This window comes from Bos taurus, chromosome 11 (genome assembly GCF_002263795.3).
Source record: "Bos taurus isolate L1 Dominette 01449 registration number 42190680 breed Hereford chromosome 11, ARS-UCD2.0, whole genome shotgun sequence".
Lineage (NCBI taxonomy): Eukaryota > Metazoa > Chordata > Mammalia > Artiodactyla > Bovidae > Bos > Bos taurus.
This window is the reverse complement of record NC_037338.1, coordinates 94,433,347-94,458,590: the sequence shown is the minus strand read 5'-3', so window position 1 is coordinate 94,458,590 and position 25,244 is coordinate 94,433,347. Positions and strand designations below refer to the sequence as shown.

Here is a 25,244-nt window from a genome sequence, read left to right as displayed (position 1 = left end):
GGGACTCTCAAGAGTCTTCTCCAACATCACAATTCAACAGCATCAATTCTTCAGTCCTCAGCCTTCTTTATGGTCCAATTCTCACACCCATACATGACTACTTGAAAAATCATAGCTTTAACTACATGGACCTTTGTGGGCAAAGTGATGTCTCTCCTATACATTATCTAGGTTTGTCATAGCTTTTCTTCCAAGGAGCAAGCGTCTTTTAATTTCATGGCTGCAGTCACTGTCCACGGTGATTTTGGAGCCTGAGAAAATAAAATCTGTCAGTGCTTCCACTTTTTCTCCTCCTTTTTGCCATGAAGTGGTGAGTTTGTTATCAAACAGACAAGGAAGTGGAGTCCAGAGAGAGTTAGTGTCCAGCCTGTAGTCATATAGGGATTCAAATGCAGAAAGGGGACAAGGATGTAGGTCTCCTAAGTCTGATGCTAGGGCCCTCCCCAGACAACATGCCACCTTGAGGGTGTCCTGTTCCATGGCTTCTTTTTCCCTGTAGAGCTGATTGGTGAGGCTGCCCCAGGCTGGTTCCTGCCTGGCTCTCTGATTCCACCTTCTTCTCTAGTTCCTCCTCCTGTCTGTCCCCTAAATGTAACCATTGGTGGCTCTCCTGGGAAGTCCCCTACCAAGAGTAATGTGGCTCCACAACTCTGCACTCAGGACTGCAGACTCCCCAGGGGCCATACTGTGTCTTTCATCTTTGACATTCCCTAAATTCCTGACCCAAACATCAAGGGAGTAAGCCATAAAGGCTGAGATAACTGTTGGATAAGATAAGATCATTAGGTTATGCATGCCTAAGTTGCCACTGCATCCACTGACCCACCTCCATCCATCTACCCTCCCTCCACTATTCGTTCATTCACTTGTCTGTCCATCCATCTGTCCATTCATCTAACAAGGCTCATCAACAGGCCATACTTATTCACACCTCCATGCTCCCTCTGCCTACATGCTCTTTCTATCTTCCTTCATTTGACACTAACTCATCTTCCATCGCATCCTCTGGAGAACCTTTCCCAAAGCCCAGATTTGACTAAGAAACCTTGTGTCCCAAGAACACCTTTTACACTTATCACATTTTTTAAAGCCTTATTGAGATGTAACTCACAAATAAGCTCATACTTCAGTTCAGTTCAGTAGCTCAGTTGTGTCCGACTCTTTGCGACCCCATAATTGCAGCACGCCAGGCCTCCCTGTCCATCACCAACTCCCGGAGTTCACTCAGACTCACGTCCATCGAGTCAGTGATGCCATCCAGCCATCTCATCCTCTGTTGTCCCCTTCTCCTCCTGCCCCCAATCCCTCCCAGCATCAGAGTCTTTTCCAAGGAGTCAACTCTTTGCATGAGGTGGCCAAAGTACTGGAGTTTCAGCTTTAGCATCATTCCTTCCAAAGAAATCCCAGGGCTGATCTCCTTCAGAATGGACTGGTTGGATCTCCTTGCAGTCCAAGGGACTCTCAAGAGTCTTCTCCAACACCACAGTTCAAAAGCTTCAATTCTTCAGCGCTCAGCCTTCTTCACAGTCCAACTCTCACATCCATACATGACCACAGGAAAAACCATAGCCTTGACTAGACGGACCTTTGTTGGCAAAGTAATGTCTCTGCTTTTGAATATGCTATCTAGGTTGGTCATAACTTTCCTTCCAAGGAGTAAGCGTCTTTTAATTTCATGGCTGCAGTCACCATCTACAGTGATTTTGGAGCCCCACAAAATAAAGTCTGACACTGTTTCCACTGTTTCCCCATCTATTTCCCATGAAGTGATGGGACCGGATGCCATGATCTTCATTTTCTGAATGTTGAGCTTTAAGCCAACTTTTTCACTCTCCACTTTCACTTTCATCAAGAGGCTTTTGAGTTCCTCTTCACTTTCTGCCATAAGGGTGGTGTCATCTGCATATCTGAGGTTATTGATATTTCTCCTGGCAATCTTGATTCCAGCTTGTGTTTCTTCCAGTCCAGCGTTTCTCATGATGTACTCTGCATAGAAGTTAAATAAGCAGGGTGACAATATACAGCCTTGATGTACTCCTTTTCCTATTTGGAACCAGTCTGTTGTTCCATGTCCAGTTCTAACTGTTGCTTCCTGACCTGCATACAGATTTCTCAAGAGGCAGGTCAGGTGGTCTGGTATGCCCATCTCTTACAGAATTTTCCACGGTTGATTGTGATCCACACAGTCAAAGGCTTTGGCATAGTCAATAAAGCAGAAATAGATGTTTTTCTGGAACTCTCTTGCTTTTTCCATGATCGAGCGGATGTTGGCAATTTAATCTCTGGTACCTCTGCCTTTTCTAAAACCAGCTTGAACAACAGGAAGTTCACAGTTCCCGTATTGCTGAAGCCTGGCTTGGAGAATTTTGAGCATAACTTTACTAGCATGTGAGATGAGTTCAATTGTGCAGTAGTTTGAGCATTCTTTGGCATTGCCTTTCTTTGGGATTGGAATGAAAACTGACCTTTTCCAGTCCTGTGGCCACTGCTGAGTTTTCCAAATTTGCTGGCATATTGAGTGCAGCACTTTCACAGCATCATCTTTCAGGATTTGAAATAGCTCAACTGGAATTCCATCACCTCCACTAGCTTTGTTCGTAGTGATGCTTTCTAAGGCCCACTTGACCTCACATTCCAGGATGTCTGGCTCTAGGTCAATGATCACATCATCGTAATTATCTGGGTCATGAAGATCTTTTTTGTACAGTTCTTCTGTGTATTCTTGCCACCTCTTCTTAGTATCTTCTGCTTCTGTCAAGTCCGTACCATTTCTGTCCTTTATCGAGCCCATCTTTGCATGAAATGTTCCCTTGGTATCTCTAATTTTCTTGAAGAGATCTCTAGTCTTTCCCATTCTGTTGTTTTCCTCTATTTCTTTGCATTGATCACTGAAGAAGGCTTTCTTATCTCTTCTTGCTATTCTTTGTGACTATATGATCCAACAATTTCACTACTGTGTACTTGCCCACATCCACACATTTGTCCACACAAAAACTTATCCATGAATGTTTGCAGAAGCATTTTTTTGTAATAGCCAAAAGGCAGAAACAACCCAACCTCTGTCAAATGGGGACTGAAGAAACAAAATGTGATCTATGCATACAATAGAATAATATTTGGCAATTAGAAAAGATTGAATGACTGAGACATACCACAACATGGATAAATCTTTAAAACATGATGCTAAATTAAAGAAGGCAAACACAAAAGACCCCATGTTGTATGATTCTTTTTATATGAAATATCTAGAATAGGTAAATCCATGGAGACAGCAAGCAGATTAGTGGTTAACAAGGACTGGAAAGAGGGAAGAAAGAACAGGGGACTGTTCATGGTAACGGGGTTTCTTTGGTGGTGATAAAAATGTTCTGAAAACAGGTAATGGTAATGGTTGCACAACTCTGAGTATATCACTGAATTTCACACTTTAAAGGGTGAATTTTGTGGTGTGTGAATTATAATCTCAATAAAGCTGCTATTAAGTGCTGGAGAAGGCAATGGCAACCCACTCCAGTACTCTTGCCTGGAAAATCCCATGGACAGAGGAGCCTGGTAGGCTGCAGTCCATGGGGTCACTAGGAGTCGGACACGACTGAGCAACTTCACTTTCACTTTTCACTTTCATTCATTGGAGGAGGAAGTGGCAACCCACTCCGGCATTCTTGCCTGGAGAATCCCAGGGACGGCGGGGCCTGGTGGGCTGCCGCCTATGGGGTCGCACAGAGTCGGACACGACTAGAGCGACTTAGCAGCAGCAGTAGCAGCAAATAAGCGCTACCCACCTTTGAGCACTTTCGGTGTGCCAGCGAGTGAGCTGAGTACATGCTTGAGTTTGTTACCAGGCTTTAGGGTCAAGGCTGACCCGTTGAGGAGCCTGAGCTGGACTCGTGTGACTCCTACCTTCTTGGAGGGAGGCAAGGAGCAGAGAGGCCCAGTTTGGTAGACAGGTAGATAAGGGAGTGATCAGAGGGGTAAGCATCCCTGAGACATGAGGGCACCTGAGAAAAGTCAAGTCACTTGAATTCAGAGAGCCGGTCAGAAAGCGTGTCCATCTGTGGCTGCCAGATGTCAGGCCTCCAGAACAGGGAGCCTGGCCTGCTGTCTACTCTTTGGCCCTCTGGACCCCAGAGGAAACCTTGGTGACTTAAAGCAGGAGAATAACCTTCCAGTTGGTGGAAAATGAATTGAGGAGGAGGCTAAAAGAGAACCAGAGAGATGAATTAGGAGGCTGGAGTCATCACCTGGAAGTGAGATAACTTACACTCCAAGGGGAGATGGGCCATGTATTAGGGTTCACCAGAGAAACAGAACCAACGGGATATATATACATATACATCTATACCTCTGTCTCTATCATCTCTATCTGTATTTATAGCAAGTGATTTACTGTACGGAACTGGCTCATACAATTATAGAGGTTAAAAACCCCTCAAGTCTGCATTTGTCAACCTGGAGACCCAGGAAAGCCTGTGATATAATTCCAGCCTGAGCCCAAAGGCCTGAAATTCAGTAGACCATACGGTGTAGATTCCAGCCTGAGGGCAGAAAAAGCCAAAGTCCTCACTCAAACAGGGAGGCAGATTTCCCTCTTCCTCCGTCTGTTCTTCTACTCGGCTCTTCATTGACTGGATGAGGGCCACCCACATTAGGGAGAACAACCTGCTTTACTTAAAGTCCATTGATTCAAATGTTCATCTCCTCCAAAAACACTGTTGCAGGCACATCCAGGAAAACATGTGACCAAATACCTGGGCACCCCTGACCCAGTCACACTGACACATGAAATTAGCCATCACAGGCCATAAGCAAATAAACATATAATAATGTATGGTCAGGGAGCAATAAAAAAAGTACGGGGAAAAATGAAGCAGGGCGACTGACTTGAGAACAGTGGGACCAGAAGGACAGGCAGAGAGAAGGTATCGAAAATAAATGAAAGGCTGAATGTTGCATTCCTCCAAGCGTTACTTTTTTCTTTATGCCCCACATTGCTTTGCCTTCTGTTAGGTTTTAACTGCAGCGAATGCTATTGTCACTGGGAATTAAGGTATTTTCTTTTTTTTTTTTTAAAGAATCAGCAGCTTGAAAGACACCATGTTCACACATTCTGCCGGAATGTCACATTTGATATGGCCACTGGACACGCTTGACTTCTTCTTTATTTATGATTTCTGGCGCTTTTCCTTTGAGGCCGCTCAGAATAGCTTCTGATCCTGCTCGCTCACAGAAACGGTGAAATCAAATCTTCCTGTGCTCGCCCCATCGGAGGCCAGTTTGCTTATGTAAGCTACTCCCGCCCTCGCTGAGTAACTGGATGGTGAGAGCAGAGCCCCGGACAGATTTCAGATGAGGCTCTCTTCACATAAACATCTCTGACTCGTGTACTATTCTTCTGGTAAATTGCTTTTGTTTCCAGAAACCTCGTCGCAATCGATACGAGTTGTGTGTGTGCTACGGGAGACCACATTTGAGCCATTGGCTGATCACTAATCTCTTTATTCCCCTTTAAATGTTTTTGGTCTTCCCCTCGGTAATATTCAAATCGATGTCCTGACTTATTTATTCTTTGGGAGTCTCAGTATCTCCCTCAGCATCGCATCACTTCTGTTTGATGATAGATTTTGTTGAATTCCTGTACCCTGGGCAAAGCAGCAGGCTCCAAGGACTGTCTGTTGTGTGTGGGTGTAACGTGTGTACATGTCAACAAATTTGCACAAGTGTGAGTGTGTCTAGCCTAATAAGAGGTGAAAGACCTCTGAGTTCGAAATCAAACAGATGTAAGTTGGAGGGACAGTTTTTCCATGGTCTAGCCACTAACCTTGGGCAAGTTGTCTCATGGGGGCCTAGGATCCACAGCTGGAAAAGAGAAATACAGGTCTATACCCAAGAGAAAGGAAAACATATGTCCACATTAAAACGTGTACAAGAATGTTCATAGCAGCATTTTTCATAATAGCAAATGAAACCCATAGCCCATCAACTGGTGAATGGATAAATAAAATCCATTCAGTAGAATATGATTTGGGGACTTCGCTGGCAGCCCAGTGGTTAAGACTCCACACTTCCAATGCAGAGGTGATGGGTTCAATGCCTGACTGCAGAACCAAGATCTCACATGCCACATGGCGTGGCCAAAAAAATAAAAGAATATATGATTTTACCATCAAAGAAATGAAACACTGACGCATGCTACAACATGGATGACCCTAGAAAACATGGTTCCACATGAAAGAAGCAGGATACTAAAGACCCTGTGTATTCATCTGCTGCTGCTGCTAAGTCACTTCAGTCGTGTCCGACTCTGTGCAACCCCACAGATGGCAGCCCACCAGGCTCCCCCATCCCTGGGATTCTCCAGGCAAGAACACTGGAGTGGGTTGCCATTTCCTTCTCCAATGCATGAAAGTGAAAGTGAAATCGCTCAGTCGTGTCCAACTCTTTGCGACCCCGTGGACTGCAGCCTACCAGGCTCCTCCGTCCATAGGATTTTCCAGGCAAGAGTACTGAAATGGGGTGCCACTGCCTTCTCCGATTCATTTGCTAGGGCTGCTGTAACAAAATAGCACAGGATGGGTGGTTTAAACAACAGAAATATATTGCCTCCCAGTTCTGGAGGGAGGCTCGAAGCCCAAGATCAAGGGGTCAGCAGTTTTGCTTTCTTCTGAGGGAATCTGTTCATGCCCCTCCTAGCTTTTAGTGGTTTGCTGGCAATCTGCCGTATTCCTGGGCTTGTAGGTACATCACCTCAATCTCTGCCTTCATCTTCACATAACCATCTCCCTTTATCCAAATTTCCCCCCTTTAAAAAAAAAATGTCTGTATGTATGTTTGCATTTGGCTGCACTGGCTCTTAGTTGCAGCAAGTGGGATCTAGTTCCCCGACCAGGGATGGAACCTGGACCCCCTGCACTGGGAGCTCGGAGTCTTAACCACTGGATCACCAGGGAGGTCCCTAAATTTCCCCATTTTATAAGGACACCAGTCACTAGTCCACCCTCAAGACCTCACTTTGACTAATTACATTTGCAACAACCCTCTTTCCAAACAGGGTCACATTCTGAGGTCCTGAGCGTTAGGACTTCAATGTGTGTTGAGGGAAGGGGACACAATTCAACCCATTAATACCACATACTGTATGATTCCATTAATACGAAATGTCTGGAATAGGTAAGCCCGTGGAGACAGAAAGTAGATTAGTGGTTGCCAGGGACTGGGAGAAAGAAGGAGTTTGGAATGACTGCTAATGGATACAGGGTTTATTTTTGAAAGTGTTCTGAAATTAGATAGTGGTGGTACTTGCACAAGCCTGTGAATATACTAAAAACTAATGAACTGTACATTTTAAATGGATGAACTGTATGGTATGTGAATTATATCTCGAAAGAGCTAGTTTTGGGGGTGTTTTTTTTTTTTTTTGGCTGAACCCATGCCTCCTGCAGTGGAAGTATGGAGTCCTAACCACAGACCACCAAGGAATTCCACCCCCTCAAAAAAATGTTTTTTTGTTTTAAAAGAAAACGTGTAATGCCGGCCACTCTTCTGCCTTGTTGAGATTCTGCAGCTCCTGTGTTTTAATGCAAGTGAAAGTGTTTGGGAAACTCTGCAAAGATAAAATACAGTTGTAACCCTTAGTCTTTAAATTTTTAAATGCCTTTGGTATTTGTTAAGTGCATTCCACCCTGCATGGTGGATTCCCTATTAATTCCAAAGCTTTCTAATGCAATAAAGAGAATTCCAGCTCTCCTTAACAGCTGACTCTTAGCAGTTGCTGCAAGTTCACTGTCACATCATTGAGAAAAACATCTTTCCCAGACCTGCCCTGTGATGACCACGGAACGGTCATCCTTGAACGGATGTCTCTCTTACCGCTGAGTTTACCTCCGGGAAGCCTCTGGAAAGCACCTTCCAACCTCTGCATTTTCAGAGACTAGTTCTTTTTTCCCCCTTTGCCTCTGTGCTTTTGCCCTTGTTGGAACATACTATTTCTTCCCCTAGAGGCCAGATAAAATTTCATGAAACAGTTGGGATTTCAGCGGCTAACAGAAACATGTCTTGTCCTCTGAGATGCCTTCGTGCATCCCTGCCCTCCTCCCAACCCCCAGGGGTTGCTGCCCAGACCCTTGGCATCTCTTAGGGCTCAAGCCTTAGGGACCACTGTGTCAGCGGCCAGCCATCAGCTGCCTCTGGCCACAGGAAGTGTGTATCCTCCTCTTATTCATGACCTTGGCTGTGTACTTCATGCCTGCTGTAGGGTGAACTGTCTGAGTTGCAGGTCTCTCAGGCAGCCTGTCTCCTGTGGTGTGAGGAATCTCTGGCATGAAGTGCATATAGATTCGTAGGTTGTAGGTAAACAGTGCAGCCTCAGAATCTGATTTGGCCAAACTTAATTTACAATCCCTCCAGAAACTCCAATACTTTGGCCACCTCATGCAAAGAGTTGACTCATTGGAAAAGATTCTGATGCTGGGAGGGATTGGGGGCAGGAGGAGAAGGGGGCGACAGAGGATGAGATGGCTAGATTGCATCACCGACTTGATGGACGTGAGTCTGAGTGAACTCCGGGAGTTGGTGATGGACAGGGAGGCCTGGTGTGCTGCAATTCATGGGGTCTCAGAGTTGGACACGACTGAGTGACTGAACTGAACTGAATTTACAATCCCTCCAATGTCCTCTTCTATCTACCTGTTAGATTTTACACTTTGGGGCCATTTCAAACTGGGTCCCCTTTCTAACTCTCCAGCCCCTTGCTGTGTGTCTTTGGCTGTGTTGCCTAGCCTCTCTGGGCCTCTGTTCCTTCAAATCTGAAAGGAATGTAATGATCCTATTCTCATAAGGCTGTGATGACGATGGAATGATGTTTTTCTGATACGTACTGAGAGCCTGACTTAATGCTGGTGCACTCTCTCTCTTCCTCTTCTCTCTCTCCGCCCCCAGGAAAGATAAGGTTGCCCTGACTGAGGTCTGAGACACAGTTGGAAAGAGTGCCACCGTCAGAGTCACACACCTGTCATGTGAAGCCCCAGCTCTGGTTGCTGACTCTGGTTGCGACTCTGGACTGACCCCTCTAGCCCATATCTCCCCACGTCACTGGGGCTGGAGCAGGGAGTCCTGAGGGGCACCCGGGATCGTGGATAAGAAGCAGCTGAGAAGCCTGTTAGGGGCCGTCTGGCTGGGACACTCTGTTGTCACAACAGCCCTCCCAGAAATCATGTGACCTGACACCCTTCACACCCACCCAGGCTGCTCCCCCTTACAGGAGGACTCCATATTCAGCTCCATTTATCAGGGCCTGGGCACTTTCCTGGCTCTTGGGAGGGTGGACTCTAGGCCCCTCTCTGCAGCCTCCTTTGTTCCCCTGTCTCACCATCCACCCAGCATGGGGTGGCTTGGAGGAGCCCTCAGCCAGCTGGGTCTCTATTCTGGCCCAGCTGGTGGGAACATGGTGCTCATGAGGGGCCAGAGAAGGTCTCCCACTCATGCCCCACTCGGCCACTTAGAGCTGCAGGGCCCTGGGCAAGTCCCTTAGGTCCTCTGTGGTTGGGCGCCTCCTCCAGATGTTGGTGATAGTCACAGCCCCTCCCTCATAGGTGGCCACGTGGATTAAATGTCATCACATGTAAAGAATTTAGATCAGAGTCTAGCACATAGTAAGCACTCGATGAATTATTGTTGCTTATTCACTCAATTATTCACTCACTGGACACCTCCACTCTGCTGGGTGCTAGGGATGCAGATGAACCAGAGGGAGACCCCGCCTTCACAGGGCCCCCTGGGTCAGGCAGATGGGACCCGGGGCCACTACTGGACTCAGTGATAACACAGGGTTGGTGCTGGGGGAACTACACACGCGATGAGGAGAGTGGGGCTGTACAGAGAGGCACTGACTCCCCTGGGGTGGGTCAGGAGAAGCCTCCTCCGGAGGCCCTTTGGTTGGGCCATGTTGGGGGCGCAGGGATTCCCCTGCTGGTGGGAGAGGCCCAGAAGGGGGCAGTCCAGGTGTGGAACTGGCACAGGCAAAGGTGCAAAGGCAGGGAGAGCAGAGCCCACGTCTGGAGGCAAAGATGCTCACTGCCCACCCCGCCCCTCCCGCTCACCTGGAGCCTGCCCGTGGGGGTTCTGCTGTGAGAAGCTGTGCGACCAGGAGCTGGCCACAGGTGCCCAGGGCAAATACCCCAGCACTGCCCTCAGTCAAGATGAAGGGGCGATGGCAGGCACTTACCCAGTGTCCTGGCCCCTTGGGGTGGCTGCAACTCTTAAGCGGTGTTTCTTCCCTCTTCCCAGAAGTTCCCGGAGGGACGGAGCCCTGCTTCTGAAGGCATCTTGTATGACGCTCACCTCCCACATGCACAGTTAGGACCCCAATCCTTTTCTCAGAGGCTGCTTCCCCGGGACCCCAGCCTAAGACATCTAGCCGTGTAAGAGCTGACCGGACGGGGGTTTGTCCAGAACCCTCTGTCCTCCAGCATTCTGGCCACTTGATTGGTTCTCCTGACAGTTACTGAGCATTTGGTCATGGCCGGCTCCCGGAAGACACTTAGGGAGATTCAAGAAGTGGAGCCAAGAGTCCCTTGAGATGCTATCTGAGGAGGCAAGACAGCTGCGGGGGCGGGGGGTGGGGGGGTGGGAGGGGGAGGGCAGAAAGAACTGCAAGGTCTGAGAAAGGTAGAGTTCATTTAGGGAAGAGCAGGCAGGTGGGTGCTTTGGATCCCAGGGTGGTGCTATAGAGAGGAGGCGATGAAAGCTGAAAGGGCGCGGAGGGCTGGGCCGGCGTGTGGCCGCGGAAGCCGGAGATGCCCCAGCCTCTACGAGACTGGCAACAGGGAGCCACGGAAGACAGAGGCTGGGGGATGGGACGCTCTCTGTTAGAAGAAGCCCTCGGGCTCCGGGCAGGGTGGCAGGGAGGGGGCAGGCCGAGAAGAGGCTGCGGAGCAGGGTGGGCTCGTGCTGTTGTCAGCCAGCCCGGCTCCAGCCGGACCTGCCCCCCAAACTCAGGAGGGCCATCTTTTCATAAAAGCGCGGAAAGCTTCCTGCTTTCCCACCCTTCCTTTCAGACCTGTTTCCTGCTTGGCCTCCAAACTTATTCCCATTCCTCCCACCTTCTCCCATTATCTCTGACTTCAGAATGTTTGCTTTGGCTCCACGGCCTCCTGCCCGGTCTCTCCTGCGGTCGGCGGTGGATACTCAGAAAAAAAAAAAAAAACAAAAACGCTCCTTCCTGCAAGCCGGCCTAGACTCACCGGGGCAGGATTGTCTTCTTTCTACTTTAAGTAAACGGAATTGGCGCAACCTTGGCCTTGGAAGACAGATTCTGTCTTCTAACAACTTTCCTTCAAAACCACAAATGCATTTTGTCTCAATTTGAGGTGGTTCTTGCCTCTCGTTCTCAGCAACCTCAGGGCAAGCGCAAAGGGGCATCTGGCAGCCTTGAGATTTCACAGTGGATGCTGTGCTCTTGTGCAAAGTCGATTTCTCTCCACACCAGGCCGAGAGGGCAGAGATAGCACAATTCTCTGCCCATCCAATAAACATCTATGAGCCAGGCCTTGAGCTGGGTGTCCGAGGATAAAACATCTGCTCCCCAGGCGCCTGTGGCCTTGAGAGGGAGATGGACAGAGAGACTGGACACAGAAAGAGGTACAAGCAACTGTGGGGTCCACACTGACCTCGTACCTGTGGAGCACCAAGCTATGTAAGTTACCGAACCTCCCTCTGCCTCAATTTCCTCTGAAAGGAGGTTATGAGGTTCCTTTCCTTAGAGAGAGGATTTAAGGTGAGACAGGTGGCTCAGACGGTAAAGAAGCCATCTACGATGCAGGAGACCCAGGTTCGATCCCTGGGTCAGGAATGTCCCCTGGAGAAGGAAATGGCAACCCACTCCAGTATTCTTGCCTGGGAAATCCCATGGACAGAGGAACCTGGCGGGCTACAGTCCACGAGATCGCAGAGTTGGACACGACTGAGTGACTAACACTCAGATATGATCTGGAAATGATTGTGCTGTACCAGACATGTGGATGGTGTCTCTGGGGTGGAGGGGAGCCCCAGGAAGTTTCTCTTCCCAGATTTTACTTCTTCTGATGAGACTGGAGCCCAGCCCTGGACCTCTGCCCTCCTGGTGGGGACCTTAGCCCTATTCCTCAACCCCACCAGACTCTCCCCTTTTGTGACCCTCCTATTTGTCCAGTACCTTGCCAAGACCAGACCTGGGCTAAGCTCCCAGGCCCCTCTGATACTTTGCTGGAATGACCTTGAACCATAACTTAACCTTGTCAAAGCTCAGTTTGCTTATCTCTCATACCCATCCCAGAGGGTAGTTGTAGGAGCGGCATAGGTACCAGGTAAGGGGATAAGTTGGCGCTCAGACAAGGATTGGTTTGAGATGGGGCATAGCCCCTTCCATACTAGCTCTGTGGCCTTGGGCAACTCACCCTACTTCTTTGAGAGTTTCATCCATGCTTGGGAGAATGGGGATTCGTGTAAGGAGCTGAGTAAGGACTCAGTAAAGGACAGCTATGGTTATTATTATTATGCAGAAAATAAAGGCGACCAGCCAGTGAAGCACCTGGCAGAATGCCTAACACATAATAAGATACTTAGCACATAAATGCTATGGTTGTGTTTGACCCCTGACTTTGTGCAGGTGCTTGGTGAAGGGCTTGAGGACCAGACATCTTGCTTATTATGCAGACATCAATGCAACCAAAAGCTGAACTCCAAAGCATGGGCAGACCAGTGGTCAGAGCAAGGCAAGCCCACAGGGTGCTGGGAATGTGGGGAGAACCAAGAGATTAGTGAGCCAAGCATGAAGAAGAGAGTGAGGCCGGTTGAATGGGAGAGCCCCCATGAAAGCCCAAGGGTGGGGCTTTGAGGGCTGCTGGGCTTTAGGCACCCAAATACCAGTCAGATCTATTTAAAGTACCAGGGGCTGAGCGCTTGCTTTGGAGATGCCTTAAGCTTCCCGGGCTGATGAACCACTTCCCAGTACACTTTGGCAGTGTCGCATGATACGCGTGTCTCATGCAAGAACTGAAAGCTGAGTGTGAGCTGGGGAACCCAGAAGCCAGCAGAGATCATGGCAGCCTTCCTGGAAGAGCTGTCCTCATAGAATGAGCAGTGTTTGCTGGGAGTAGAGAGGGCAGGATCTGGAGGGAGAACGGCACAAAGGCAGGACCACAAAAGTGGCTGCAGGGGAAAGAGCAAGGAGATGAATCTCCTTTAAAAAGTGTAATACAATTTAGAATGGTACACTTTTATCATAGGGCATTTAGCAAGGGAGAAATAAAAAGATACAATTAAGAAAAGGAGTCAATTAAAAAACCTTCAGTAGTCTCACTTCCCAGAGGTGCTAACATTTTGTGTGCTTTTTTCCGCTGTTTCTCTATGCGTGTATATTACCGATGTTTTTCTTTCTTTTTTTTTTTTAAAGAAAAATGGACTAATATAATACATACTGTTTGTGACCTGCTTTTAAAAATGCATCATGAACCATGTTCCCTGTCATTAAATATTCTTCTTCACCACTATTTAATGGCCTTATCATATTCTCTCATATGAATGAAACATAATTTATTTAAGTAATTTTCTATTCTTGGGTATTGAAGTGGTTTCCAACTTTTCAATATCATAAGCATCTTCTAAATGAACATCCTTGTGGCTGAAACTCTGTGCATGTCCCTTAATTATATCCTTGGGATAAATTTCTAGAAAAGGAATTGCTTGGATAAAGGGATGCAGATTTTAAAGAATTCTAATGCGTATTGTCAAATTGCTCCCTGGAAACCTTGTACCGATTTATAGTCTTGCTAGGAGAATATAAGGGGGCCATTCTAGCATTTCTACTAACACTGATGATTTTTTTTGTGTGTGTGAGTTTGATAAATTCAAGATACTCATGGATCCAAGTTTCTTGAGATGTAAGATGGCAGTGATAATAATGGTATCTATCGTGGATTTGTTGCGATAGTCAAAGCACCTAGTAGACAGAAAATGCTTGAGAAGAAAACGTATCTGAGACTTCCCTGGTGGCTCAGTGGTTAAAACTTCACCTGCCAATGCAGGGGGTTGCAGATCGCATCCCTGGTCAGGGAGCTAAGACAGCACAGGCTTCCTGCCCTCCCCCTCAAAAAAAACCAAAATATAAAATAGAAGCCATATTGTAACAAATTCAATAAAGACTTCAAAAAAAAAAAAAAAGAAAAGAAAGAACACACAACTCACACAGTGGTTAGTGATTCTTGTCACTTGATTATCCCTGGAATGAGGAAGCCCTGTGAGTCAAGGTTGAGAAGATAACTTGGAAGCCAGCTTTGGAACTGACTCTGTTTATCTTCCCTTTAACTACAAAATTTGTATATGCTTGTAAGAAGCAAAACAACCCACAGCTGGGATGATATTAAAAAAAGTGAAAGTACTCCTTCCTTTCCCCACAATTCTCTCCCCAGAGATTAGATGTATAGCCCCTAGATCTTCTCTCAGACCTTTATAAACTCTGTGTGTGTGTGTGTGTGTGTGTGTGTGTGTGTGTGTGTGTGTGTGTGTGTGTAATTTGTTGTTGTTTTGCAAAATGGAATCCTACATAGGATTTCACTGTCATCTCATGATGGACAGCTCTACCTTACACTTTTAAACTTTTGTTTGGATTCCACGGCTGGGTAAGTCATGATTTGCTTATCTTTCTCCCTAACAATGCAATAACAGCTCATCCTCACATGCGTATCCTTGCATGACTGAGCAGGTATCTCTCTAGTCTGGGTTCCTGGCAGTGGGATGGGAGGTCAAAGTGGTTAGACATTGTCACACTGTCAAGTTGCTCTTTTAACTCTAAAAGTTCTGAAAGAAACCTGAAGTGAAGCTGGAATCTGTCTCCAGCACCAGCTTCTGGCTGTCCTCTGCCTTGAAGCAAACCACAAAGGAATGTTTCTCTTGTTAATTAACTGGGGTTCTTATTAAACACCTTCCCAGCTAGCCAACCGCTCTGACCCAGCCATTCCTGGGAGACATCCTGATGAGAAGTTTCGTGTTTTAATTTATACATCTTCGATGACAGCTTTTGTGTCAGAGTATGCGCTCTATAACCAAATATTAAATGATCAGAGAGACACTGTTCTTCAACAGCAAACACATGTGAAGCCCAGACTGTCTGCCAGACTCCTGGGGAGGGAGGTGTGGGCACTAAGTCTTGGCCCCTAAGGATGCAGAGTGCAGTGGAGGGGCTGGGGGCTCAGGTCAAGGATGACGACAAGGTGTGGTCGTTGGATCATGGGGGCACAGGGGAGAGAACAAACTGCTCTGTCTTTGGGGAATATGGAAAGTGGATGTTCAGCGGGATCTCAAAGGCTCAGGAGGCCTTTGCCAGGTGAGAAAGAGAGAAGGGATTCCGGGCAAGGGGAGCAGTGGTGGATAAAGGCCCTCCTTTTGTAATTTGAATAGGAAGCTGCAAAGTGGAGTCTGATGTGGTTAGGAGATTAGTTGTAGGGTCAGGGAGGTAGGGTGTGGGGGTTGTCCATTGGAGAAGAGTCTGGAAAGGAAGACTGAGGCAAAACCACAAGGAGCCGCAAATTTCAGGTCGAGGGGCTTACACTTTATCCTGGAAGAGATAGTGAGCCACTGAAGGTTTTAGGCAGGGCTGACACCATTAGACCTGTGTTTTATTTATTTGTTTTTATTTATTTATTTTAAGAAGTTCTTTATTTTAGTCTATGCAGCATGTGGGAACTTTATTCCCCAACCTGGGATCGAACCCCTGTTCCCTGCAGTAGAAGGGTGGAGTCTTAACCGCTGAACCACCAGGGAAGTCCCAGACTCGTGCTTTATTTTTTATAATTACCAGCTTGATTTTTGTATTTATTACACCCCTATTTTATTTTTTAAGTCATTTTATCACCAAAACCATTTCTTGTCACAGCTTGTAACGTGTAACATGTAACCTTATGATGTTTCAGTTCAATTCAGTTCAGTCGCTCAGTCGTGTCTGACTCTTTGCGACCCCATGAATTGCAGCACGCCAGGCCTCCCTGTCCATCACCAACTCCCGGAGTTCACTCAAACTCACGTCCATCGAGTCGGTGATGCCATCCAGCCATCTCATCCTCTGTCATCCCCTTCTCCTCCTGCCCCCAATCCCTCCCAGCATCAGAGTCTTTTCCAAGGAGTCAACTCTTCGCATGAGGTGGCCAAAGTACTGGAGTTTCAGCTTTAGCATCATTCCTTCCAAAGAAATCCCAGGGCTGATCTCCTTCAGAATGGACTGATTGGATCTCCTTGCAGTCCAAGGGACTCTTAAGAGTCTTCTCCAACACCACAGTTCAAAAGCATCGATTCTTTGGCGCTCAGCCTTCTTCACAGTCCAACTCTCACATCCATACATGACCACTGGAAAAACCATGTGATGTTTAGTTTCATGCTTTCTGAAATGGTGTCCTTTAACTCGCTTCATTGCTCGTTATGCTCTGGGATTTGTCCTTGTTGTGTAGCTGTGGTTCCTTCCTTTTCTACAATGTGTGATACTCCTGGCATGAAGTACTATCTATCTTCCAGGTTTATCATACTCCCAGTGCCCAGGTGAGCTTTTATGAATGAGGCTACTGTTTATAAAAGCTGCATCACTGCTGCTGTTTTGAGCAGGGTTTCTGAGGACGACTCAAGAAGGCTCTGTGCGCCACCCCCACCCCAACCACCACTTAAAATACCCTAGCCCAGACCTATGTTTTAGAAAGATCACTCTGGTGATATATGGAGAGTGACTCACCAGAGGGAGTCAAAAAACCTAGAGGGAGAGAAGACCAGTAAGGTTTTTTTTGTGTTTTTTTTAAATATTCATTTTTAAAAATTATTATTTATTTATTATGCAGGAGACCCAGGTTCAATCCCTGTGTCAGGAAGATCCCCTGGAGAAGGGAATGGCAACCCACTCCAGTATTCTTTCCTGAGAATTTCATGGACAGAGGAACCTGATGGGCTACAGTCCATGAGGTCACAAAGAGTCGGACACGACTGAGCAAGTAGCACTGCTTAAATATTCATTTATTTATTTGGCTGTGCCAGGTCTTAGCTGCAGCATGTGGGATCTAGTTCCCTGACCAGGGATCAAACCTGGGACCCCTGCATTGGAAACTTGGAGTCCCAGCTGCTGGACCACCAGGGAAGTCCTAAGACCAGTAAGTTTGTAACTAAAGCTATTCATATTACTAAAATTCTTTTAAAATGTGAATTAAACAACAAAGATGATTTTTAAAAACCTGTGCCTAGTTCTCTGGTAAGTGGTGGAGGAAGACCCACTACCTCCAGCCTCTGTCACCACTAGTTGGATTGCAAAAATAAGACATACCATCAGTTCATTTCTTAGGTTCATTTGTAATCAAATGAGCAAAACTGAAAATAATAATGAGATGCCTTATTTCACCTAATATTGGCAAGAGTGTCAAGAAACAGGTACTCCTTAAATATGGTAATGGCAGTATATGTTGAAACAGAGTTTAAGTTATGAGAAGCCTTTAAAAAAATAATATGTACCTTTTTATCTAAAAATTTTGCCTCCAGGAATTTATGCTAAAGATAATAAAAAAGAAAAAAACTTGAGAATAAAGGTATTTATTAATCTGTTATTTATTACCAGAGAAAATTGGGAGGACTTAAATGTCTAAATTAGGATAATTGTTAAGTAAATTATGGTTATAAATACATTTTTGCACATGTTAAAATCATGTTTTTAAATCAATACCTAATAACATGGGAAAATTACTGTTCTATAATGCATTTAAAAGCAGTATGTAAAGCTATATAGAGCATGATCCTATTTGGGTTTTCTAAATATGTGATCTGTTTCTAACTCTACCTGGAAAAAAATCTACAATATGATTAATTGTGGGTTTCTGACTAAATTTTATTTTCTTCTTTATTGTTATTATATTCTAAATTTTCTGTAGTCAGAATGTAGTACTTTAATAATTAGAAGAAGCCATGAAATTATTCTTTACAATTAAAAAAAAGGGAAAGGAAACCCATGCAAGTAGATATAAATGACTAATAAAAAATAGCTAGCTCAACCTTGCTAGCTATTAAAAATGCAAATTAAAGCAGCTGTGTGATGCTGGTTTAACTGACCAACTTTAGAAGAAAAACCTGCTAGTTCACAAAATGTTTTGGCAACAGTTTGGTAAGAGAAACACTCATATACGGATAATTTGAGTGTAATTTGCTTCAGGCTTTCTGAAGAGCAGTTTGGCAATATATATCAAAATTATTAACAGTATATAATTTCTCCATAGAGTTGATTTTGAAGATATGTATTTGTAGTCCTTGGATAGCTTAAGGAAATAATTGTGGAAGTGTGTATAGTATATAAGCAAGAAAGCCTATCACAGCACTTTTAAAATATATAATAATAAAGAGTTGTTTGTTTTAGTATTATATTTATAGATATGGAAACATGTATAACATATTGTTAAATTTTGGGCTCTCCAGGTGGCATTAGTGGTAAAGAACCTACTTGCCAATGTGGGAGACACAGGTTTGATGCCTGGGTCAGGAAAGATCCCCTGGAGGAGGGCATGGCAACCCATTCTAGTATTCTTGCCTGGAGAATCCCACGGACAGATAAGACTGGCAGGGTATGGTCTATAGGGTCGTGAAGAGTCAGATGTGACTGAGGCAATAAAATATAGATAAAAACCTGCCCTTGGTGTGGTCCCTTAAAAATTATATGTACATATATGTAATAATTAGGTATGGAAAAGCGTCTGGAAGAATATACCCCAAAATGTTAATATTGGTCATATCCAGGCAGGTGGGATTATGGTAATTTTTAAATACCTTCAAGACTTCCCTGGCATTCCAGTGGTTAGGACTCCGTGCTCTCATGACTGAGGATCGTTCAGTCCCCGGTAGAGGGACTAAGATCCTGCAGGGCATGAGTAAGACCAAAAAAAAAAAAACCCCAAATGACAACAAGTGAAAGTGAAAGTGTCTGACTCTTTGGGACCCCATGGACTAGAATTCTCCAGGCCAGAATACTGGAGTGGGTAGCCTTTTCCTTCTCCAGGGGATCTTCCCAACCCAGGGATTGAATCCAGGTCTCCCACATTACAGGCAGATTCTTTACCCCTGAGCCACAAGGGAAGCCCAAGAATACTGGAGTGGGTAGCCTATCCCTTCTCCAGGGCATCTTCCCGACTCAGGAATCAAACTGGGGTCTCCTGCATTGCAGGTAGATTCTTTACCAATTGAGCTATCAACAAACAAAAACTTCAAAATAATTTAAAAACTTTTACAGATTTTGAAATACAAATTAAAAATTTTAAAATGTCCCAGCTAACAAGCAGGCTGAATGCTCAGAGCTAAGTGCTACCATGGGTTCTGCAGGGTCAGCCTCCAGAAATAGGCTACAGGAACCTCCCTGGATGAGTGAGAGCCCTGCTCTCTTAGTCCATGGAGGAAATGCTTCCAATTTGCCTCCTTCCCAGGGTGGTCCCAACCTGTAGTATGATGAGGACCCTGGTAGAGATCTCAACCTCAGGGCGGGGCCAGTGCTGGCTCCTGTCACCTAACCCCTGGCAACTGTTCCTCCCACTTTTCCCTGCTCCCCACCACTGAGTGTGTGTGCTGTGTACATGCTAAGTCACTTCAGTTGTGTCCGACTCTGCAACCCTGTGGACTGTAGCCTGCCAGGCTCCTCTGTCCATGGGTTTCTCCAGGCAAGGATACTGGAGTGGGTTGCCGTGCCCTCCTCCAGGGGATCTCCAAGCTTCTTTGAGTTTCTCAGATGAAACCTGCTTTTCCTTTCCAGAAGATCTTAGCTGGAAGGGTCTCTGCTCCCTAAAATATTCTTCCCTCTCCCTTCCTACTTTTCCATCACCTGGAAGAGTCAACTCTGCTTCATGTTTCATCTGAAAAGTCATCTCCTACTTTTGTATATGATAGTTATATTTACTGTCTTGAGTGTGGTGATGGTTTATAAGTATCAATATATGTCAAAATGTAACAAATGTGTATTTTCAATATATGTGCAGTTATTACATATTAATTATACTTCAGCAAGCTGAAAAAAGTCATTTCCCAAGTAAGGTAGGTCTGAACTCCTTCTGTCCCCACCTCCAATACCCCAACTATATTAACCTTCTTTAGTCTGTACCATGAGTAGGAGTAAATGACTCACATTTTGCATGGTGATGAATGAATGATTGAGGGTAAAGGAGAGCCAACCTGTGTTCAGAGGATGGTGGAGACTCCAGGAGGGAGGAAGGGGCACAGTAGGAAATCTGGAGATGGCAAGTCCAGAGGTCTTACCTTACCAGAGGTAAGTCGGAGGTCAAGCCAGATCTGGGTGTCCCATCATTGAGGGTATGCCAGATAGTCTGCCTCAGCTTCCTCAGTCTGAAAATCGAGGAGAATTATAATATCAATAATGATAATATTAATGTTAAGCATTATTTTTGTTGATGTTTAAATGATTTAAGCACACAGCTTAGAACAGTGCCTGACCTATTGGAGATGCTAAGTGTTCTTATTGAGCCTTGTTTGGCTGTGAATAGCCCTGGTGATCGATAAGTCTGGGAGCCCCTGGTATAAACCTTTGGTCAATTTGGATTCAAGTTGAAGGCGGGTGACTTCAGGGGTCATCTCCTCTCCCTCAGAGACCCATCTCATCCTCTGTCCTCTTCCAGTCCACTGTTTGACAACCCCCATCCCTTCAACCTTCTCTGCAGTGCTTGGAACCCCTGCCAGTTTCTCTACGTGATCTTGCAAAGCTGTCTTTCTACAGCCTCCTCTCTCTTCACGACAGGGAGGCACATATGTTGCAGCTTATGCTTCTATTTAGAGTTGGGAATTTGAGAGGGTGCACACACGTAGACAAGAATTTGTGTGCATTCTAGTGTTGAATTGTGGGGTTGTGAACACACGGGTGTCTATGCACGTACATGTGCTTGCATGGACCCACATGGTTGTCCATTTACCCATTTTCATGGGCACATGAGCTCCCGAATGACTGGGTGAGCGCATGGATGGGTATGTGTTTGGAGTATATACACACACGCACTTGTGAGCAGACAAGGGTGCCCACGACCATGTGCTTGTTTGGTGTGGTGCAGTAGGATATATTCCACGTGCATCTGGGTTTGTGTGCATGTTTGCACATGTGTGCTTTTGTGTATCTGTGTGCATATGGTGTGAGCTTGCTTCTCCTTGTGCCCCAGGAGGCACCAAGGCAAGTGCAAACTACAAGGAACAAAGGAATAATCTGCATAATGTAGCCTTTGATCTCTGCCACCCCCAAGCCTCCTTTGCTCTCAGTCCAGCTGCCAAGCTGTTTCCTCAGCCCTGCAGATTCTTTGAGCTTTGTCTTCTGGAAGCCTCCACCTCTCCTCATCACCCCATGAGCGAAACAGGGATAGAAAAAGGTAGTGAGCATGTATTGATGCCTGTGGTGCACTAGGCACCTGATGCTTGACATGCATTCACAAATCTATGCAGCAGCCCAGCAAAGTATAACCGTTTTTCCCATTTGACGTTTGAGGAAGCTAAGAACCAGGGGAATGAAGCCGTATCTCTAAGGGATGGAGCTAGAATTCGAACTCAAAGCCCATACTCTTTCCCTCCACAAGATCGTCTCCCTGGTGCATGCCCAGGTCCTGAGAAGTTAAAGTCCAGCCAGAGCTCCTGGAGGAGGGGATATCCTGGGAGACACGGTCCGATGTGGAGGGAAAGGGAGGGTAGGCTGGGCATCAGTAGGGGCCCCAAAGGTTGGCACTTACTAGGTCAAGAGGGCAGAGTGGAGAAATTCAAGATGTCTGAGTGGTCCCTGGGTGGAGTGGGGGAGAGCCGAGGATGGAGCAATAGTGGAAAGATGAAAAAGCATCACCTTTTCCACTCCTGGTTTCCCTGGTGGCTCAGACAGTAAAGAATCTGCCTGCAATGCTGGAGACCCGGATTTGATCCCTGAGTTGGGAAGATCCCCTAGAGAAGGGAATGGCTACCCACTCCAGTATTCTTGCCACGGACAGGGGAGCCTAGCGGGCTATATAGTCCACAGGGTCACAAAGAGTTGGACATGACTGTGAAGGCTACATCAAATGTCTCCATTTCTCAACTGGAAAATGTGTGTAGGAGACGGGTTTTAGGTCTTTACAAGCTCTTGTTAAAACTAGTATTTGTTGACTCTACCGTGCTAACTCATGTGACCTCATAATCATTTTATAAGACCTCATAATCATTTTATAAGACAGTTATCCCTATTGTTCCCATTTTACCGATAAGAACACTGAGTCTCAGAGGGGTTATGTTGCTTGCCCAAGTGGCAGAGCAGGAAACAAACTGGGAGCTGTCTGACCCTCACAAGGCGTCCCTGTTTTAACGTTTAAGACAAATAGTATATAAAATACAAATGACATAGCAGGCACTCAAATAATATATAAAATACCAATGACATAGCAGGCACTCAACACATAGAAGCGAGTAGTAATCACGGTGATGATGATGAAGATGTGTTTTGCTGAGGGTTGAAGCAGCATTAAATTCCTGAAAAATCCCACACTGCTAGTGATCTTTTTTAGAACAAAGGCTTCTTTCCTTTCTGTGCTTGTGACAGCCAGACCAGACTCAAAGCCCAGCCACCACTTTTAAGCCTTGTGGTTCTGAATGCCCTAACCAATATGAGCACCATTTTCTTACCTATAATGTGAGGATAATAATAGCCCTGCCCAGTTCTTTAAAAGGCTAAATGTAGAGTTACCATATGACCCCAGTAATTCCACTCCCAGGTGTTTACCCAAGACAAATGAAAACAGAGATCCACAAAAAAGTTGTACATGAATCTTCTCAGCAGTGTTATTCATCATTTTTACTTGTTATTTGACTGCATCTGGTCTTGGCGGTGGCACACGGGATCGTTGCTGTGTCACGTGACCTCTGTCGTTTCGGTGTATGGATTCTCTAGTTGTGGGATGTGGGCTCGGTAGTTGCAGCAGACACTCTCTGAAGCACAGGGGCTCAGTACTTGTGGCACACGGATTTCGTTTCTCTGTGGCATGTGGGATCCTAGTACCCCAACCAGGGCTTGAACTTGCAGTCCTTGCATTGCAAGGCAGATTCCTAACCACTGGACCACCACGGAAGTCCTGAAGCAGTGTTATTCTTAAGGATGGAAAAGTGGAAACAGTTCAGATCTCTATCAGCTGATAACTAGATTAAAAAAAATGCAGTATGTCCATACAGTGGATGGATTGTACATACATACAATGGATTCATCAATAAAAGGGAGTGAGGTGTTAATACATGCTGCAGTGAGGATGATCCTTGAAGACACTGTACTCGGTGAAGGAAGCCAGTCGGCCAGTCGAAGAGATCACATAGTGTGATGCCACTGATATGAAATGTCCAGAATAGGCAGATCCATAGAGACAGAGAGTGGACTAGTGGTTGCCAGAAAGAAGAATGGAGAATGGCTGCTAATGGGTATGGGATTTCCTTTTGGGGTGAAGAAAATGTCCTGGAATGAGATCGTGGTGATGGGTATACCACTTTAGGAATATACTAAAAACCACTGAATTGTACACTTTAAAAGAAGGAATTTTGTGGCATGTAAATTATATCTCAATTAAAAAACACAACTCGATCTCACGGCGAGGGAGGGTGGAGGGTTGTGATGTTTAAAGGAGATAACAGAGCGCGCCTTGTAGCCTGCCTTTTTAAAATGCTAGCTACTGTGATTACTGTTCTTATTCCTAAATGATAGGTATTATTTAGTTCCTTAACCTGCTTTTAGTTCCTTAACCTCCTCAGGGCTTGACTGCTCACCGACAAGCAGGAGTGATATTCCTTTAATTAGTTAGGGTTTCTTAGTCACAGATACCTACTCTGGCTCATGAGTATAAAGGGAATTTATTGGAAGGCTGTAATGTGGATGACTTTGAGGCAAGGACAAAGAGCTAGGCTTAGAAAGAAAAGGCCCAAGGACAGAATCTAAAGAAGAGTACAACAGAGGAGCGATGGAGTTACTGGGGAAGCCTGGAGCTCCGGAGTCAGGCTGTCTGGGTTTGAATCTAGCTCTGCCCAGAAGGGCTGTGTGGCCTTGCTCTGTTGGCTCAGTTTGTTCAGCTGCTAGACAGGGAAGAGAGGAGGGTTATCAGGCCTCCTTTGTAAGATCCTTGTGAGGGTTCAGTGAATTAATGTCCATCAACACTTATCTTAGTACCTTGTACTGTAAACACTCAATAAATATTACTGTTATTGACAGGGCCTTATTACTGGGATGATTCAACTTGACACAGTTTTTCTGACCATGCCTCACTCTGTTCAAGGTTCAGATCCCTAGAAAAGGTGATGGGTCTAACTCAGGTCACTCACCTATTCCTTGACCAGGCAGGGATGGGAAATCTTAATTGACAGCCCTGCCAAAACTGCAGGCTATGGGACAAAAAAAAGGAAAGTGAAGTCGCTCAGTCATGTCTGACTCTTTGTGACCCCATGGACTATGGCTCCTCCGTCCAGGGGATTTTCCAGGCAAGGGTACTGGAGTGGGTTGCCATTTCCTTCTCCAGAGGATCTTCCTGACCCAGGGATCGAACCCAGCTCTCCCACACTGCAGGCGGATGCTTTACCATCTGAGCCACCAGGGAAGCCTTAAGGGACACAGGCGATACCCAAAGGAAAAGCCTGAAGAAAGAGGAGCGGGGCTTAGCAGCAAAACCAACCCAAGCCCCCGGCAAATACTCTCAGATGTTAGGAAGATCAGAGATAATATGAGCAAAGTTCTGGCACATTGTGGGCTCTTAGTTACTGGGATTCTTCTCAGTTGATGACTGTTCTCTACCTGGAAGTTCTGGATTTTTCATTACCATTGAAATATAATTTGAGGACAGATGGTAAAGGCATTTGCACTTTATTCTATGAAACAAGCAGGGAGGACCATCTCCTGAAAACCCCACAGCACACTCAGAATCCCCTGGACTGTGGTCCATAAGCCTCCCAGCTGTGTTACCCCCAGGCAATTACTAAGCATCTTCAGCCCTGTTTCCCTGTGCATAAAAGGTGCGCACATCTTGGGTCACTGTGGGGTTTAAATGAGATAGTATTTGCAAAATACTTAGAACAGTATCTGGCCCAAAGGAAATGATCAAAAAACCATAGCAATGATTTATTTATGAAACATAGTTAAAAACTCTGCCTCACCAGATTGGTGGGAGAATCAGTTGGGATCAAAGAAGCTGTAGCACTTGCACTGTGCCACGTCGCAGAAAGGGACTTCCTTG

The 25,244-nt window shown here is 45.8% G+C and overlaps 1 protein-coding gene and 1 long non-coding RNA gene across 2 annotated transcripts in view; one reads left to right on the top strand and one right to left on the bottom strand.

The window, feature by feature from the left end:
* Positions 1-11,449, bottom strand: part of LOC132346632 (uncharacterized) — a 33,122-nt gene extending 21,673 nt beyond the window's left edge. The window contains exon 1 of the long non-coding RNA XR_009496549.1: positions 10,220-11,449. This is a non-coding gene — a long non-coding RNA (uncharacterized lncRNA). The remainder of the gene's footprint in view (positions 1-10,219) is intronic.
* A 131-nt stretch (positions 11,450-11,580) lies between these two features.
* The window catches only part of STRBP (spermatid perinuclear RNA binding protein), a 198,700-nt gene continuing 185,036 nt past the window's right edge, over positions 11,581-25,244 (top strand). Inside the window, exon 1 of the mRNA XM_059891235.1 lies at positions 11,581-11,689. The gene's annotated coding sequence lies outside the window, so the exon portion shown is untranslated. The remainder of the gene's footprint in view (positions 11,690-25,244) is intronic.